The sequence below is a fragment of the Cataglyphis hispanica genome, chromosome 13 (assembly GCF_021464435.1).
Source record: "Cataglyphis hispanica isolate Lineage 1 chromosome 13, ULB_Chis1_1.0, whole genome shotgun sequence".
In the NCBI taxonomy this organism is placed as follows: domain Eukaryota; kingdom Metazoa; phylum Arthropoda; class Insecta; order Hymenoptera; family Formicidae; genus Cataglyphis; species Cataglyphis hispanica.
In genome coordinates this window covers 1,475,816-1,494,565 of record NC_065966.1, presented here as the reverse complement: position 1 = coordinate 1,494,565, position 18,750 = coordinate 1,475,816, and the positions used below count along the sequence as shown (strand labels likewise).

General features: G+C 35.1%; 1 protein-coding gene and 1 long non-coding RNA gene across 4 annotated transcripts in view; one reads left to right on the top strand and one right to left on the bottom strand.

The window, feature by feature from the left end:
- Positions 1 to 3,752, bottom strand: part of LOC126853870 (GATA-binding factor A-like) — a 43,297-nt gene extending 39,545 nt beyond the window's left edge. For 2 of the 3 annotated variants that reach the window (XM_050599973.1, XM_050599975.1), the window contains exon 1: positions 3,330 to 3,515. The gene's annotated coding sequence lies outside the window, so the exon portion shown is untranslated. Of the gene's footprint in view, positions 1 to 3,329; positions 3,516 to 3,743 lie in introns of those variants that run through there. The other variant, XM_050599974.1, reaches the window with a different exon arrangement.
- The window catches only part of LOC126853891 (uncharacterized), a 34,595-nt gene extending 22,186 nt beyond the window's left edge, over positions 1 to 12,409 (top strand). Inside the window, exons 2-3 of the long non-coding RNA XR_007688038.1 lie at positions 8,441 to 8,742; positions 11,433 to 12,409. This is a non-coding gene — a long non-coding RNA (uncharacterized LOC126853891). The remainder of the gene's footprint in view (positions 1 to 8,440; positions 8,743 to 11,432) is intronic.
- Positions 12,410 to 18,750: the final 6,341 nt, after the last annotated feature.

The following is an 18,750-nucleotide window of genomic DNA, read 5'->3' as shown; positions in this document are numbered from 1 at the left end:
ACGCTATTTTCGTATCAATTATTTTATCTTAGTCGCTATCCACATATTTTTATCTACGTGACAACTTGTTTCACGAGATCAAAACATTTCTGCTTAAAAAAAAAAAATTTGACCAAATTTATTTGAAAGAGATAAAAGCAAAATTCTTAAAAGAATAGTGTTGGAAAAGTGACCTATTTGTGATCAAGGAAATTTCGACTTATATTCCGAAGCGAGTGACGTAGACATCGTTATCCTAGGGGAGATAGTGCTTCGAGCATAGACAGGACGACGATAAAGGAGTCGACGATAACTCCATGAATACTTATCGTGGTGCATCGAAATATGCCGGCACCGCCATTCCTTCCACATGAATTTTTATCTAAACAGCTATTTCCCGCACCGCGATACGGTCTGCCCGTGTGTTAACCGACAACAATAGCTTCGCCGACTAATTATCTATCTCGGCGCGTAATTTTTACGAGGCTCGTCGCGACTGTGAGCGGAATCGATTTTATGCCTGCTCGTTAAACGAAATTACCTTACCGTGTTAACATTTACCTCTTCATGAATATCATCAGATTTCACACGTTATTAATTAATTGCACAATTATCTTTAAAGAGTAATTAATCTCGCTCTCTGATCTTATATGGACGATAAAATTAATTTTAAAATTTTTTTGAAATTATATAATTTTTGGGGGCCTGTTTTGAAAAGAAGCTAAAATTCTATTAATTATATCGAAATTCTAAAATTGAGATGATAAGCTCGAAGAGCTGGGCAACTGACGACATGAAAAAGTGATTTTAATTGCCGCGCGTAAAATAAAAAGCGCTCTTGGGATGATGCTCGAGGGTAAGTAGTGGATAAAAAAAAAAGAGGCAAAAAATATTCAGGTAACGGGATGGTTCAGACATCGCGATGGCGGCGCTGGAGAGTATCTCGTGCAACAGATGCTGGATTATTGATGTCTGGCGCAGCATCTCGGTTGATAAATCGATATTTATAGGTGCTATGATTCCGCCAGCTGGATCTGTTTGCTTAATTTGATGATATCGATGAAAAATATGTTTATTTATGTCTATATAACGTATGATTGTTGTTATGTACATATATTTATTTACTGCCATACCGATTAAAAGTTAATCACGCTCGGTCGAAAAACAGATTATAAATTACGAGGCAAATTTTCGCTAAATTGAGTAATATATCTGTTCGCGCAAAATTGTTAAAATTTTACGCGACGAATATTTGTAATATCAATTTTTAAAAATTTGATAATATTTGCAATTGATAAATCTCTTTGTCGTGAAATCAAGAGATATTTTAATACTTTTGAGATAAACATATATATATTTTACGGAATTATCTTATATTTTTCGTTAACTTTAATTTGTATGGGTATTTTAATTTTAAATATTTATATATAGTTTTTTTATTTCTAATGCCATGTTTCGTATGTAATGTGGCAATCGTCGTGGAATGGAAAAGTCGTGCTCAGACGGAGGCATTGTTTCCAATTTCGCGTTTCAGATAACGGCGGACTAAATAACGAATTGTGATGGCTGCAGCTCGTGACAATCGCTTGCACACCAGATGCGGCGGTAATGTCATGCCATGCAGTAAAATGTTTCATATTCTCGATCGTAATAACCGTTAACCGATATTGCGGCACAGAACGCGTCGAGCAATTCGTGATTTATCGGCGACCGTCGTGTTCCTCCGAAGAATCGAATTATTTCCTCATCTCGAACACACACATAACGAAACTTGCAACCGTGAGCGAAGTAATAAACTTTATACTCGCCATTTTATTCGCAATGGCAATTCGTGATTTAGTCTTAAAATTCAACGCGCGCATGAAATTCGAGAAAATTATTATTTTTTTTTTTTTTTACTAAATTATTTGAAATTACATGTATTAATTTTTTTAGAAGTTGAAAAGCTTTTATTTTTTATGTAAATCAGAATTCAAAGACCCCAATGTATCGTGCATTTTATATACTATCTCTTATATCACAATACTTTCGGCGGCATCTAATTTTCATTGCTATTATAATAAAGTAAAATAAACGCTATTGCATTTGAGAAAATTTATGCGAAGATTATTAGTTTGATTTTTGAAAGTTATATTCTTCGCACTAATTGGCACAGACGAATAAGATCTATTAGATCTATTAGTTATTAAGTGCAATGTATATTAAATTAAAAGACATCTATCTTTTTGGAATTTTACTTAGAATAATTAATAGTATGAAATTAATTGATAACGATCTGCAACATGGAATCGTTATTACTTTTACAAGAAACTTGATGTCTGTCAATAGGCTGCTAATCATCTTTTTCTGGATCAGCAGTTTTATCAAGCGAATTCTTATCACTTGTCATACAAATAGCATTTTTTATGCCGCCTAATACGAACGGCGACACCGAGTATAATATTTTCTTCAATATATGCTTCAAAAGTCTACGCAAAGTAATATTGATAATTACCGAGGATATCAGTGTTTCGCACTCGCACATCGAATGCTTATCAACGTCGCAAAAATTATCAGCGCTGCATAATAATAACACAAGCAGAAATAGACGTAAATTAGCCTTTTTAATCGAGGACATTTAAAAGAGGCGGGCAAGAAAGTCCTCTGTTATAATCGATAACGGAAAGATGCGTGAAGAAAATCCAAACGTATAGAAAATCTATGATATTGATTGATATTAGATCTTGTAATTAAAATCAATTCACAATTCAATATCGATATGAATGTGATATGAGTGGAAATTTACAAGTATGGACGTGCAATGATGAAGGTTGCTAATACAGTTTCTGTATGTGAGCTATCGTCATCGTTATTATCGCTAATTACCATCAACGCGATAGAAATAACAAGAGAGAGAGAGAGAGAGAGAGACAGAGATTGAACTTATATATCCATAAATTAAATACATTATAATCGCGATACATAGCATGCATCCTGATAAGCGCGACGGTCATCCTTATCGGTCTTACAATTAGTCGCGCGAAATACAAAAATCATCAAAATTTCGCCAAAATCACCGCGACGTTTCCCCGATTACGTTACTTTTTCTTAGCTACGGGGCAATTAATATTAATTAAATTTACGGTCAAGATTGCTGACTCAAAGATATATATTTAAAATTTTATCGCGCTTGAATGGCGAAGATTGATTAATTAGATGAAGAGAAATATCTGTATTATCTTTCATTTTTTTCATAAAAATAATTTATGATATGCCGTTTTAAATATATAGTAGATATTTTTTTTTTTTTAAATAAAAAACTTTGTGTTTTAAAAATATTTCGTTATCGTCGGAAATACAGTAATACTCACGTATTATCAGTCAGCGCTTGGCATCCTCGCCTTATGGATATTTATTTGGCCCGGAAATGTTCGTAGCAAGACATATAATTCTATACAGCCTTTTCTTCGGCACTATAATATAATTTAATAGTAAGTATAATTTAATAGAGTACGACACCGTATCACTTTTCACTCTTTTCTTCTTTGTGGACTACGTTAATTAATTTCTTCTTTCGTTGAAAAAGACATATATATTACATATATATTATACATATATATATATATATATATAGCCAGCTACATTAATTATTGAACTCGGAAATCCTCGGCGATTTATGATCGGGTTGTTCCATATTTTTCGAAACTTCGATCGCGATCTTTGTGGGAAGAAACATGTGTGAAATATTTTATCAATTATGATAATTAATCAATAATTACTCACACAGTTTATTTTTTGTCAACCAAGAAACCAAAGACGTCAGAATTCGAAAAAATTCATTGACACACTCGCACTAATAATAAGTCATCATGAATTACGCTCTATCTGTTAAATTTCGAGATCATTATCAGTTCTAGATAGATTTCTCTTATTTCCAGAAGAGGACACTTGTTCTGTTGTATAAGGAGTTTTTATTTTTATCACATTATCAGCGAAAAATTTTCGATATTTGATTTTATCGTCGATATTTGTTAGAAATTTTACACAAGTAATAATTTTCGATGAGCACAATATACGACCGGAAGTAATCTGAATCTTTTTTTCTGATTCTCTTTCTTTCTCTCTTTTTTTCCCAAGACAGTGCATTAAGATCTATAATTGATTCAGATTTAAATTCTCTGAAAAATTAAATAAAATTTATGAGATTACCTTCTATATTTTAGATAATAATTTAAATTTCTATCGCAATATCGTAACTATTTTTTAATATTTTAAGTCCATTCACTTAGTCTTTCTTACTCATACTCTTAGTATCCCAGAAAATGTTTATATGTCATTTAATTCGAATGCACTATCGAATCTAAAAGATATTCTTCATCGCATTGCTCGTCACAAAACTTCGAAATTACACTTTCGTAATATCAGAATATATTATCACTTCCATTCACCCTCAATTTTCAACAATAGTCGAAAGCTTCCGGATGAAATTCAATAATTCCAAAGTCAATCCAGCTCAATTCAGTTACAAATTAATTTAGTCCATCATTGTCCGTTGATTCCTTTAATCTTCCAAGATCATGAACGACCCGGAGAATCCGAACGCGTTCGCGTCAGTATTCGTGTACATGAGGTAACACACAGAACTGCGTCTCGAAGACGTGGTGCAGCCGATGACTGCGTCTCTGAAACTGTCCTGGACAGTCACCTCTCCGCGTCGGCGCCGCGGGACGAGGGGTGATTGCGGCACGGAAAGGCAGCGGCGGTTGCCGCTCGAGTAGGATCAGCTTCTCCGGGAAGGGATGGGATCGCCGTGGACAAGGAGGGGTGAGAACGGGCATAGAATCCGTGGAGGGATCGTCGGATCCGTTGGCGACCGGACTAGGCGGGTACTCCGGATCAGATCGCGGTGACTCTCAAAGGCGGAGCGAATGACGCCCACGTGCGGAAACCGAGGTCCCCGCATTCAAGGAGGCGGCGACCACGCTCGAGATCGATTTTTATATAAAATCCTTTTTTTTTTCCCCTTTTCATTCGGGCCCTTTCCCTCTTTCTCTCCGCGTCTGTGTTTCGCTCTTCGTCTTTGGCGCTCCATCTTTCTCTCCTCGTCGACGGTCGCGCGTTAGCCTCCGTCTCCTTTCCACCTTGTCGCGCCTATAATGTCCGACCAGATCGGACGTGGATAAGAAGGCGCGCCTGGTCGTTCCTCACGGATATCTTCGGGTATCCACGCCGCCTTGAGTCTGACTTATGGTCTACCTCGGTATAGGGTCCGGAGGCTTTTTGGCTCGCTCGCCTCGCGAGATTCGTATGGGTATGCATACCTCGATCAGCCATGCTTGGATATAATTCTTGTTATTAATGAAATATTTTTTACTCTAGTCAGTATATTTTACGTCTATATATTAGAGCAGATTTGCTTTGCACTCAAATAGGTCGCTTGAAAAAATGCACATGCATTTCATAGATATTTTATAGAATTTTTCTTTTTTTTATAATGTAATCTATTTTTTTTAAACACTCAATTCTAATATAACTAAATTTTAAGTTTTAGTTGATTATTTTTTTCCAAACATTTTTAAGTGTTTCAATTTTTTCTTGTTTTATCTCTTTAAAATCTTAACTTGAATTTATAACAAGCTTAAAATAAAAATAAAAAAAATTGATGTCAAATTTAAAGTCACTATGAAGTCATTAGCTCACATGAAAACAATAGGAAAAAAATTACGAGAGAAAAACCACGTGACTCGTACCGTCGGGAACTGTCAAACCGCGCTATCAAAATTTTTCGCTTAAATCCTATAAAACCTAGACAGTAAGACTAACTTTAGTTTATTTTTCCGTCAACTGTCATCGCTACTAGATGATATTGATAATGTGGAGTGCATATCGGAGAGTAGTTACTAATCAGCCTCGTCGTTATTCGCGGAGATCGCAACGAAAAATACGATCGTGGCTTATTTCGTTAATTGGAAACGCGAAGTTAATTACAGGTGGATTAAAGCGCGATTACTCTCTCGTCGTTACTTATAATAAATCAGCTGCCTGCGCTCCCAGATAAACGCGCCGCGGTTTTTAGTAGTCATTGCTTAACCGCATCGACTATATACGCTTTTCCTTTCGTATCTTTGTCTTAGTTACGATTGCAATTAACGGGTGGGATTTTTTTTTTAATTAACACGCACTCGTGAAAAAGAAATCTGTCAAACACAGAAGACAACCGTGAGAAGATATTGCGATAGCAAAACGATTAGAAGAGACAATACAAAGATAGTTAAGTGTTTAAAAGCACATTACTTTCTTCGAGAAAAAGATTCATTAATTATGCTTACGGTTTTGTACTCACTTCCGAATTTACATGTATACACTTGAAAAGTATATTCACTGAAAAACACTCGGCAAGTACTAAACTCCGATCCCTGATAAAAAGATAACACGAAACAAAAGTCTTACGATATATGTAATGAGAGAAAAATCTGTTTATCTGTAATTGTCAAAACGCTTGGCATATATGCTTGGCATATATGAAATATAAAATATATCATACATATCTCATCGTGATATACCGCTCAAGAAAATACACACAAGAATTACAAAATCTTAAATTATTAAAATCTTATAATATCTAATATACAATTCGCAAACTGTAAGCAAACTGATAGTCGTTGTGTTGTACAAATTGAATCAGTTAAGATGTTTAAGTAATTAAGCAAAATATTATTTATTATACTTTATGTTAGTATAGTTTTTAATTATTTTTACGGAAGACTTATTATTTCAAGATTTTATATATAAATATAAAAACATAATTGCTATCGGACAGTAATGCAATTAATATATTTTTGCTGGCACTTTTTTAATTAATTCAATACCGATACGTCAAATAAAACTCATCATTACTCGCTTATTCCGGTGACAGAAAAAAAAAAACATCATCAAAGTATTGATAATAGCCAAGAAAAACATGTACACATTCATGTGCAACATAATAAACACGGAAACGTAACCACAGAAACAAATGGAAAGCGAAAATCGCAGAACAAATTAATCTACTCAGAGATATCTTGTCGTGCATTAAATGCGCGATTGAAAATTCAAAAGGCACGATTGCGCAGTGTCATTATCGTAGGCGAGTCTCATCAAGATGCGCGGGCAAAACGAGACCGCACTCGAGAGACGCGACGACGAAAGGTTGACTAGATACTCGCGCTATCACCGCTCGCATTAATCAGCCGCATGTGGCGGTGGGCTCTTTATACAATTATAGTAACCGTCGCAGCGCGCGTAACATCGTGAGAGAGAAAGAGCTATAAATTTCAATAATTATTTTTTGCAATCAATTAAGAGACCGCGCACTGTGTACCGATCCCTTCTATCGATTCTGTTCGCCTTACGAAAGGATTCTGCTCTTATTACAGAAGAAATGCCGCAATAAAGCACGCGATTAATCTTTGCTTTTATAAATATCAAATAATTTTGATAATTTTTGTAACACAGTGTATTTTTTTTTTTATTATTATACATTTATTTATAGCTTCAATTCTTTCAACGCGAGATTGACGACGGGCACCGATTGTAGATTTGCTATATTTAGTTGCGATATTTATATAAATCATCTTATTGCACGCGAGATACTAGATCGCATAATTCGTATATGACGTGGCTTAATAAAAATACCCGGCGGATAAAACACTCGCGAGGGCTCGCTGCCTTAATGGAGCTGCCGAGTAATGTCACTGATCGCTTTCTACGTGCGCACGTCATCTGGAAAAAGCGAGGCAGAAACACGAGATTACTGCAGCAGAAAATCAAGAAATGGCTTGCCAAGAGTCTTGCGACAGCTGATACGTATCGTAATACTGAAAGTACATATATACGAAGAAATATCGATTCTTTGTTTCTCTTTCTTTTCTTCTTTTTTTTTTCGCAATCCTTTCTTCGAGGAATTAAAATTTTCCGTTTTTGATTGGAGTGCAAAATATCTACCTGAAAAAGAAATGCCACAGGCATCGACAGGAGTAAACGCCTTCTGCGTGTGGATATATTATTTTGAAACCGGTCTCTTAAGGGGATATAATTTGAGATGATAATTTTAGTATGCAGTGTATCTGCGGTTTTTCTCATTCTTGACGAATTGATGTTTCGTGGGGATTGTTTTTATTATTGACACGTTAATAGTTTCAATTTTAAACATAATACACAGGAGAAAAGAGTAATCTACACAGCAGTCTCTTCATAATTCCAAAGTAGTTTATTCCTATTGTCGACTTCTCGAAAGTATAGTTAATGAAGGATATTTCACTCAAGAGAACGCTGATAGTGATTTAGTCAAAAGAGGTTTCCTCGCGTCTCGAGTTTCCCAATACGCATCTAGGTATATAGTTTCTTAAGAAATTGTAAATCCTCTTAAGACACTTATCCTCTCCTGGATGATTAATGTGCCCTGCGAAAAATAAGCTGCATGAAACAATATCTTTTGTTTCAGGCGTAACCCCCTGCTGCTGCTGTCTGCATAACAATTGCCTGTAATGGAGCTATTTTCCAGCGGTCATCCGAGATTTGTGGTTTATCGTGACACGATCTTGGCTACCGAAACGTCCAGATATTATCGTTTTTCCATGGGTCTCTCATAAGTTTCTGTCACGTCGCTCCAGGGATTAAAATACTAATGACAATCGATGATATTAGCAGTGAGAAGGGTGGAGAAGGCGATTCGTCTGGGATCGAGATGAAAGCGCATTTCTAAAAATGCACTTTCGACCGAGGAATGCGAACGATGAAGTTAAGGTAAGAACGTATTTTTGAGAAAGAAAGAAGGAGAGAAAAAAATACACGCGGCAAGTTTATCGAAGTTTAGCCTGAATCGTGGAATGAATATACGAAACGGGGACTTTAATCCTTTTAGCCAAGAATCTTTTTGGCTCTGTGAAAATTATTCGACGTTTATGTGTATGTGTGGAGGTAAAAAAGACAATTTAATTTTTATTTAAGAGTGAAAAACTAAAATATTTTCATTATATATCATAAAGATTTTCAAAGCATGCTCAAATATCACTGATTAAATTGTTAAATTGATTTTATTGTTTGAATTAATTTGATTATTTAATTAACGATTAGGCATTATTATTCCAAAATTAAGTATGGTGTTTGATTAATTTTCGACTAAATGATATATCATTCAAAAATTTTGCTCTTTAAATCTAATTCTAAATTAAAATCTTTGGCAGTAAGACATAATTTATTTGTTTCTCTTTCTTTTTATGACATATTTTTAATTTTCTATATCTTTCGATTCTCGCTGAAATTCGATCACAGTTGTTAATCCGATGACTTTGATCGAATATACGACGATGGTATTTTCATGACGACAAAGTAACATATAATGGAGCTGTTTTCTCTCTATCGTCTTCCAGTTTTCTTTTTTATCTAAACACGATCTTGGCTACCAATTGTCGCGATACGATCTATACGAAATCCCTCCGAGCAGATACGCGTGGTTTCGTGATCTCCGTTGAAAAGAAACACCTACGAAAGCATGTCGTCGATTCCTTTTATTCGTCACAGTTCGAGTTTTGCGACTTGAATTTGTATTTTTTCGTCTCTCTCTCTCTCTCTCTCTCTCTCTCTCTCTATCTCTCAGCTAATTCAGCATCTGTATTCTAGAACACATATTCAATACATATTCAAATTAGTAATACTCTGTATTAAACTTTATAGGATATATCAAAATTTAAAACATGAAAATTGGAAGAGCTTAAGATAAAACAATATGATACGCAATTCATATATATTTCTTTTTTGAAATAATTAGTATTTAATATAATATTTAACATATAAATAATATAATAATGTTTTTTATAAAATAGAAAATGTAGCGTACATAATTGATGATGAGATATTACTTTTCTCGATATATCAATAAATACTGAAATCCTTTACTACAATCTTTCTTGGGCGATCAAAATGATTAAAGCACAAGTCAAGCGATCTTCTCTTACACTCTGTACTCTCTCGATATTATCGCTTTAACGTAATCACCGTGATTTACGAATATGTGTCCGCTTCGCGCGAGCAGGATTCACTCGTAAAGCTTTATCGGATCGTAAATTCCACGTTCGACTACCGAAATATTTCTATTCGGGTTTCTCGACAATACAGTATTATAATTATCGCTACCGTTTCTTGCAAATGACGCGGAATAAGCGAAAGTATTACACGTACACTTTGAATACGTTATTCTGTAAAAAATATCTACAGATATTTTTACAAAGTGTATTATGGTTATCGATAGCGGTACACATCCACTCACCGACTTGTTTCTGATAATATACATATATAAAGCTTCTATAATTTTTTATAGGTTTTGCCGGAACAATGATGATAATTAATATTGCATTCAAAATATTCACGCGCACGTGGCTCACTTTAGAGTTACGCAATAAAAGTCGCGCTTTTTTCGAAAGATTTCTCCTTTAGATGCATGCGCCTCTCCGAAAGAATAATGTAGTGTGCTTGCTTGTCTAAAATAAATGAACAAGATACTGCGATACTGAATTAAACATCGCAACATAGTTGTTGGGAGATAAAACATTTGTTGTTGAGATAAAAAGAGAAAATTGCATTCTCTCGACGGAGTTACAGTGTTCTTTCTCACAATAACCCGGCGACATAAAACCTTCCCGTCCCTTCGCGCAGTTATAGTGTGCGCAAAAAAAAAAAAATAAAATTCATAAAATATCACTAATTTACATCCCGAGCCGGAATGCGCAGGAGCGTCCGGACGATGGTTCCATCATGGCGGCATCGTAAACGGGGCGACTAAGGTATACACCGAGACCAGCGGCCAGGGTGTTCTCCCGGGGAGAGAACGCTCGCGTCGATTTCTTTCTCCCCGAGGAGGGGGGAGAGTGGCCAGACCGGGGGAGGGGGGGGGACACGGGAAGGGCAAGAGTGCACTTTCCGTGCACTCACACACCCCTTCGACCATTCGTCGTCCATTAGCGGTCTCGACGTGGAATGCAATTCCCCGACAGAAGGCGGGAGGGACGAGGCAAATGGGCGGAAGGGGGAAGTGAGGGGGAAGGAGAGGATAAGATCCCGGGAATTGAAGCTGGGGAAGCATGAGGAGAGAGAAGGAGAGACAGCAAAGAGGGAGGTTGATAGGAAAAATTTAGGGGAAAGAGACCGTACTGACCGTATGAAGAACGATAAAAAGGGAGGGAGAGAGAGACAGAGAGAGAGAGAGAGAGAGGGAGACAATTTATTTCACGACCTAGGATGAGGAGATAAATGTTCAAAGTTGACAAAAAAATTCTCTAGAAAATGCATAGATGAATTCACGTTTTTAAAGATCTAAATTTATGAATAATAATATAAAAAAATATATATATATATTTTAACGCCTTTATTCAAGGGGTCAGTTTATTATGCGGCTATTATACCACACATTATCTTTCTTTATTTGTATATATTTAAAGGAAACAGAAATATGAAGAGCGAAACTCGCGCGAAAGAGCGTCGCGTAACTAAAAGATTTCTGCAAGGACCACGGACGCATGAGGGGAATGGAAAGAAGGAATCAACGGTGGAAGGTGGATCGACACGGGAGGAGGACCGTTTCGGAGGTGGACGAGATGGGAGGCTGTCTCCTCCTGCGGTTAGAGTCCCGGCGACGGTGGGACAAAAATTATCTTCCCCGACAAGAGCGGGCAACCGCGCTTCCAGGAAAAGGCGATCCTTGTGTTGGTCATCCCGCAGCACGCATTAGCGTCGTCGTTCGGCCGGTTTTGTTTTTCCAAGTTTTATATTTCTCTTCGTCTCCGAGATTCTCTCTTCCTTTTTCTCCCCCTTCCTCTCGCGCGTCTTCTCTTTTTCCTCGTCTCCTCACATTTCACGTCGTCGCCACGGGCCACCGGATTGTCGGCGCCAATTAAGCCCGGTTCCTTGACTCCTTCGAGACGAGTCGTCTCATAACCGACAGCATTGTTGTTTCACGGTAGCCGAAGAATTTTGCCAGCGGGATTTTTTGATCGGATGCGAAACACCGAACACACTATCGATATAAAAAAAATATCGAAGATATTTCTCATAGTATCTATATATTTGTAAATATTTTAATTTGCGTTTCATCTCAATAGCTGAATCTCTTTATAAATCGTCAAAACAGATAATCAAGTTTTAATACATAAAATCGATTATTAGACATTTCCATTAACAGTTGATTCCTTGTTATATGATGCAATCGTCAACGTTAATTAGAGCCAATCGATTAGTCGAAAGCGTTGTAATGCCCGCATTATCTCGTAGGGACGTTAGGATAAAATACGACCGATGCAGCTCATCGTTAAGTAACGACGGAGATAGGCGTGGCGCCGATCAGAAAATTGAAGGGTGCAGCTTGAGATGACCGGGGGTGGCCGCCCTTCTCTGCACTTTGCGTCGCTGTCACTCCGAGTCATTAAGGATTCCGTCAATGTCATAGCATTACCAATTATTTTTTATAAATAATTCACTTGTCAATAATTCATTGCGCATGTATAAAAGCAATCTAGAATAAAATAATGTATTATTAAATGAAATATATTTTGAGAGAAAATTAGAAAAGTACTCTTAAATATGTTAAAAATTTGTTTTCTCTTTATATATTTTTTAGGATACGGGAGATTGTGTTGAGATATTAGAAATCGGTCAAATTATGTGATTTAAATATCGCTATTCAAAAACAATAATTATAAAAAAAGCATAATAATTGTTTGATAAATTCGATATCTTTAATGACTTGACTGAAAACCTAAGGAACTATAAATAAGAGATAATATACGAGAGAGAGAGAGAGAGAGAGAGATTTAATTTAAATATAAATTTGATAAATTAAATTTATCGGATATACAAGATAAATGTATATATAAAGCTATATATTGAGATATTTATATATATATATATATATATATATATATATATATATATATCATACGGACATGTTATAATGGACACAATGAATGTCCATGAGACGCATCTGTCAAGTGAAAAAGAGTAATCAGCTGGCACTGCGTTTTTCAGACAATAAATACTCCTCTATTGCACGCTGTTTTCAACAAGATTCGACTTGAGCATGATTTATGTTTCTCAAATCTATAGATTGCGGGCCTCTGATACCTTTCACTTGTGTGGACTGGCTGCATAACAACACAAATCAACCCACATACATTAAACATTACTGCAATTTACATATCGATAACGTGCGCCATGCATAATGGCGAATAAAAAATGTTACGTGCCTTGCGTAGCGCTCTATAATATGCGCGAATGATGCAGCGTAAATATCTCAATGCATAGCTCATATATACATTTATGTACCTTGCATATCCTTGTAGATTTAATTTATATTTTAATCAAATTTTTTTCTCTTATTATTTCTTACTTATAGTTTCTTGAATTTTTGAGCCACTAAAAAAACTATCAAATTTTCTAATTTTCACAATCTTCTAATTTTGATTAAAAATTTTTAGAATTTTAAATTTTTTGAAATCCGAGATTCTTTCTAAATATTGAAATTATTATTACAAAACATGATTGTATCATCTCTTTCTATAATTATTGTTTTTCGAAAAAGCTCTTAACTTTCATACTTGATATCGTCTTTACTCCAAGGAGCGCGTTCCTTCACTGCCATAGCTCCTGTCAATCGAGATACAGCAATTTAGAAGCCGCTTTCGCGGCAGCTGCACTCTCGAAGCAGTCTCTTCTCCCTCTTCCGATGTCATCTCAAGTCTTCGCGAATCCATTCCGGAATTAGCGGAGCCCGCAATCTAATCGTCAACGGGCGTCGTCGGCGTTCCTCTTCCTGGAAATCAGGCGCGCGAACGCGCGCGGCCGCACGTGTGTTGGCGGCCGTAGAGAGACGTGGGTGCATCAGGATCGACCGTAGGTCCTGGTAATAGCCCTGTGGGCGAACGAGTCGCCACGAGTTGAAAAAAAGAAAGAACTCGGCGATCCCCCGGAGTCCGAGTGACGGAAGGGGACGAAGGAAATAAAGCGCGGAATAAAGTGGAGACGATTCTCGGCGCATCAAGATGGGAGTTCTGCAAGAGAATGGCAGAAAAACATTAGGGCGAGAGTAGAAGGGAAGCGTGATGATGAGAAAAGATTCAAGGAAGCATTTCTCTTAGAAAAGAATTGGATTCTGAAGAATTAGATATTAATATCGAGAATTTGTGCAGAAATTAGGACTTTAAAAAACATGTTTTTTGTTTTTAATTTTATGAGCAAAGCAGAATAAGACGATTAGAATAACAATGCTTCATAAAATGCAGCGGAACTTATTTGACATTTGAAGCATCGCGAAATAAATTTATTATCCGATGATGTCTCTCTCTCTCTCTCTTTCTCTCATTTATTATTCTTTATTATCTATTATCGACGTTAATAAAGGGATATTTCTCGACAGGCGGTTTCCGTTTTTTTTTTTTCACAAACATGTGCCCGCGTCTTTGTCATCGCTCTGTTATCGTGGATGCGCGTACTACTATCGTACTACGTTCGGACAAGAGCGTGGCCTTATCATCGCGCCAGAGCGCCGCTCGTTGAAAGTTAATGAATGCATCATCAGGTTTATCGAGAAGTGCGCGTACAGCGCGATAGTAGCGGTTTAATTTACAAAAAGCGCGGTACGAGCGACTCTTACAAACGATAAACATGTGCGGCCCGATCGCATTTTGGCGGGAGCGGCGCGATTAAATGTCTTCCAACGATCGAACGGCGTAAGCTCGATTATAAGAAGCTATTTTTCGCAAAGAAATTGCATCTCTTCTTCGCAACGCGTGATAAACATTAATAATTAATAATAATTGATGATAATATAATTAATAATAATTGATGATAAAATGGCTTCTCGCTACGTTTACTTCGATTCTTTGCGGATCAATCATAGCGCGATTGAAGAGTTTTCATTCGTCTCTATATATAAAATACATTTTTAAAATCTTATAAAAATTAATTATTGTTAAATATATAAACCAAATTTATCAGATTCAAAAGATTTGTCGTATTTGTCAAATAAAGTCGAAGAACGAAATTAAACGCTTTAAAAAAATAATAATCTTGTTCATCGAGATAATTATTGTGTTGGCTGTAAAATACATTTTTTTCTAAAAGAAATTTTTTTAACCTTTTTAACTTTACTTAAAACAAAAGTCGATGAACTTTTTATCTATCTAATAAATTAATGATCTAAAATATTTCTAAAAAATTATTAGATTACTGTAAGATACACTACTAATATTACGATTAAGAAGATCGAAATGAGAATAATGAAAGTTATTTTGCCATCATGCTGAGTTTTTCTCGTGAAATTAAAAAAAAAAAATTATTTCGACAGAATTGGAAGATAGCAAATGAAGTTTACAATTTATAATTATATGCAATTTGATTTTTAACGATATTAAGTTTGCCATAAAATTGCATGGCGTGGAATCGCAAACAGTCAAGTGTTATCATTTTCATAAATATAGCGCGCAATGTGTGATATTATTCAGACTAATATATTATGTTATTACATATCGTTACAATCTAAAAGCGTAAGAGTTTCAAGGAGTTACAACTATTATCACGCATATAATATTGCTTTTTTATCTTTGTAACATTATGGACTCGATATCCACGTTTCGCCAAATAATTACATTCATGATAATCACTTTATATCGGCATAAATATTTAATGTAATTTACATTACTTTAAACATTTATTACCTATTAGTACAGAATGAAAGTCTAAAAAAATATTCACTAAAGAATCGGAAACTAAAACAATGCTGGGGGGAATCCTTGATTCTATCGTTAGTGCCAATCTGCACCGACAAGCAGATGCAATATGTCATCGCGACCATGTTCTACATTGCGTATGCTGTACGTACTCCGTCCTTGGTGATCTCTAAGGTAAACTTGAGGCGATGATTAGAGGCAGCCATTCGCGACAGCGCCGCGGAGCTCGCCGACGGAATGGCGGCTTGTGCAGCCAACTTGACGTTTGTGTAGACCCATGATTCGCTTCCAGAATTATTTTAATTATAAGTACACGTCATATAGATTTTTATTGAAGACAGAAAGGCAATATATTGTGTCTTATTATAAAATTGTGTAACAAAAATTAAATTTGCATCTTTAGTCGCAATTAACGACGAGAAAATAAATATTCTATCTTAGAAAAGAAAAAGAATGGCTTGATGTTTTTTGAAATTAAGTTTATTGGAAAAAATTTAAAATATTTCTAATTGCTTATCACTCGAAAGGTATCTATCGATGCTTTGAAATTTTATCAGTCGCCATTTCGTCTTTAATTAATCCTTATATTTAATATTATAATAAATTTTAATTTATAATTAAAATCTGTAGATAAATTAAAAATATAATTTAATGCGTTTTGTATAAATCTTATTATCTGTTGCAATTATTTTATTTAAAGTAGACAATGAAATTTTTTTCGTAGATATATCTTAATTGTTAATTTAATTAAACGTTGATTATCACACTTTTCACGGAAAAAAAAATATTAATTTTTTCGCAATTATATCGATTTAATAAATAGCTTATTATATCCAGATCAATTTTCAAACAAATTTGAAATGTTAGATAGAATTAATGAAGTTTATACTGTATATCAGTCAGAGCATCGACCGAAAACGAGCTCTCGAGGAAGCTTCATTGATATTAGCTTTTTACTTAAACAATCGATCGGAATTAAAGTTGCCATTGCACTGACGGACGATCCGTCAGTTTAACGGCCCGAACGAAACTTCTACGGCGATGCAGCACGAACGGCAACACGGAAATGGCTAAGCGACACGAATATCAAAGATGAAGATATCCCTTCGCCCTTGAAGACGCAAAATGGTCGACGTTTGCCAATCATCATACGCGCCGCGACAGTGTTGATCGTATATATTTCAAGAAGAATGAGAGGAAAAAAACAAATTGCCATTTTTTTTTCAACAATGGATTGCGTGTCTGAATGCGCCGCTCAACAATCATTGATAATAAAACGTGATAATTATAATAAAGTTCGTGCTGAATAAATTAAAACAATAATAGCGCGATAAACGGGATGAAACAACGGCCCTCGTATAATAAACTTATCGTTATTTATTGTTAAACCGTAGTTGCTCGAAATAGAGATTACACAAAATAATTTATGTAGCTGAAAATGTGTGTGTTTTTTTTTTATTTGTAATATGTTTATAATGTGATGATAATAATATATTTTTTGTTTAGATATTTTCATTATTAATATTAAGAAGATTTAACATTTATATCTAAAATTCTAAGAGATTACGAATAGATTATATTTTCACATCTTTTATTTTTCTTATCTTTCCAGTTTTACTTTTAATATTCGCATTCTAGCAACCATCTTGTCGGAGAAAAAAATTACAAAAAAACCTGTAGAATTTAATGGAGCATATAATGCGAGCATAAAATAATTTGTTAATCATGTTTTGCGTATAATATGAATGTTAATGGACAATGATAAGTTTTTATTACGAAGAATTCTTGGGCAGAATTTCTCGAAACAATATAAAAAAACTATTAAAAGAATAGTAATAATGTTTCTATTATTTTATGATAAAAATACTGCGTAGTTTTAAAAACCTTTCTCTAAATTCATCAAATAGAATAATAAACTTACGGAGGTCTTATTATAATATTGTAATAACAAATGATAAAATATCTGTATAAAATTAAATAGTTTTTACGATTAAATTTTAATAATATATATAAGTTTTTAAAATAATGCTCCTTAATAATGCTAGAAGAACATTTTGCAAGAGTGGCTGAAGCTCAATCATGGCGACATGTCATTTTCTGATTCATGTAAATGTGATAAACGAACAAATCATTTTTTCAAACAAAAGTTTATCCGTATTTAACTAGCAATTTATCTTACCGTTTGCTTTTTGCAGGGCAAATAAAGAAACATATCTGCGCGCCGCGCCCAGAGAAATTAAGCACTGCGTCTACTGCATTCCTGCAGTTCTCGTTTTGGTGGATCGAGATTTGTATGCATCTCGTCCTGTATACGCAGATACGCGTATACGCAGATACGCGCGTATATATGCAGATACGAGACCGACAGCGAATCCTGGACCAAACTACGATCGTACAATACTAGTCGACTACAAGATGCTCTCTCGATGTCGAAATGTTGGCGCCATCCTTGTACACGCGAGTCCACGCACATAAGTATATTATACATACATATTACATATATGTATACATTACACATATTTATTTATTTTTATTAATATTTAAAAGATTTTAATATTTTAATATCTTTAAAATATTTACGTAGATAAAAAAGGATGATATTTTATTTATTTATTGCAATTTTTTCTGCCTATATATTCTATATAAATTCTCAATGATAGATACAAGTTCCAACGATGAGTTGGAAAAAGTCTAAAAGAAATTTTTATTAAAAATCACAAGATTACGAAAGTACTATTTCGCATCTTTCACTTCTTTCTCTCGCTGATAACGGGTCGTGTGTGTATTTATCATCAATCATAATATAATTTCCATGTCTGTACAAAAGAGCAATATGCGCATTATAACATCCATTACGCAGCGTGTTTTTGCAGCTGCCTCTTCCCCCACAAACGCATCCGCGATGCATCGTGATTCATATCTCTTGCATAATGCATACATTGTTCCATCAATCGGACGATAATGCGTCTTGTAACGTCTTGTACCATTCGTACGTATGTGTAAATGAAAAAATATAAATATGATCGCGTAATCTCCG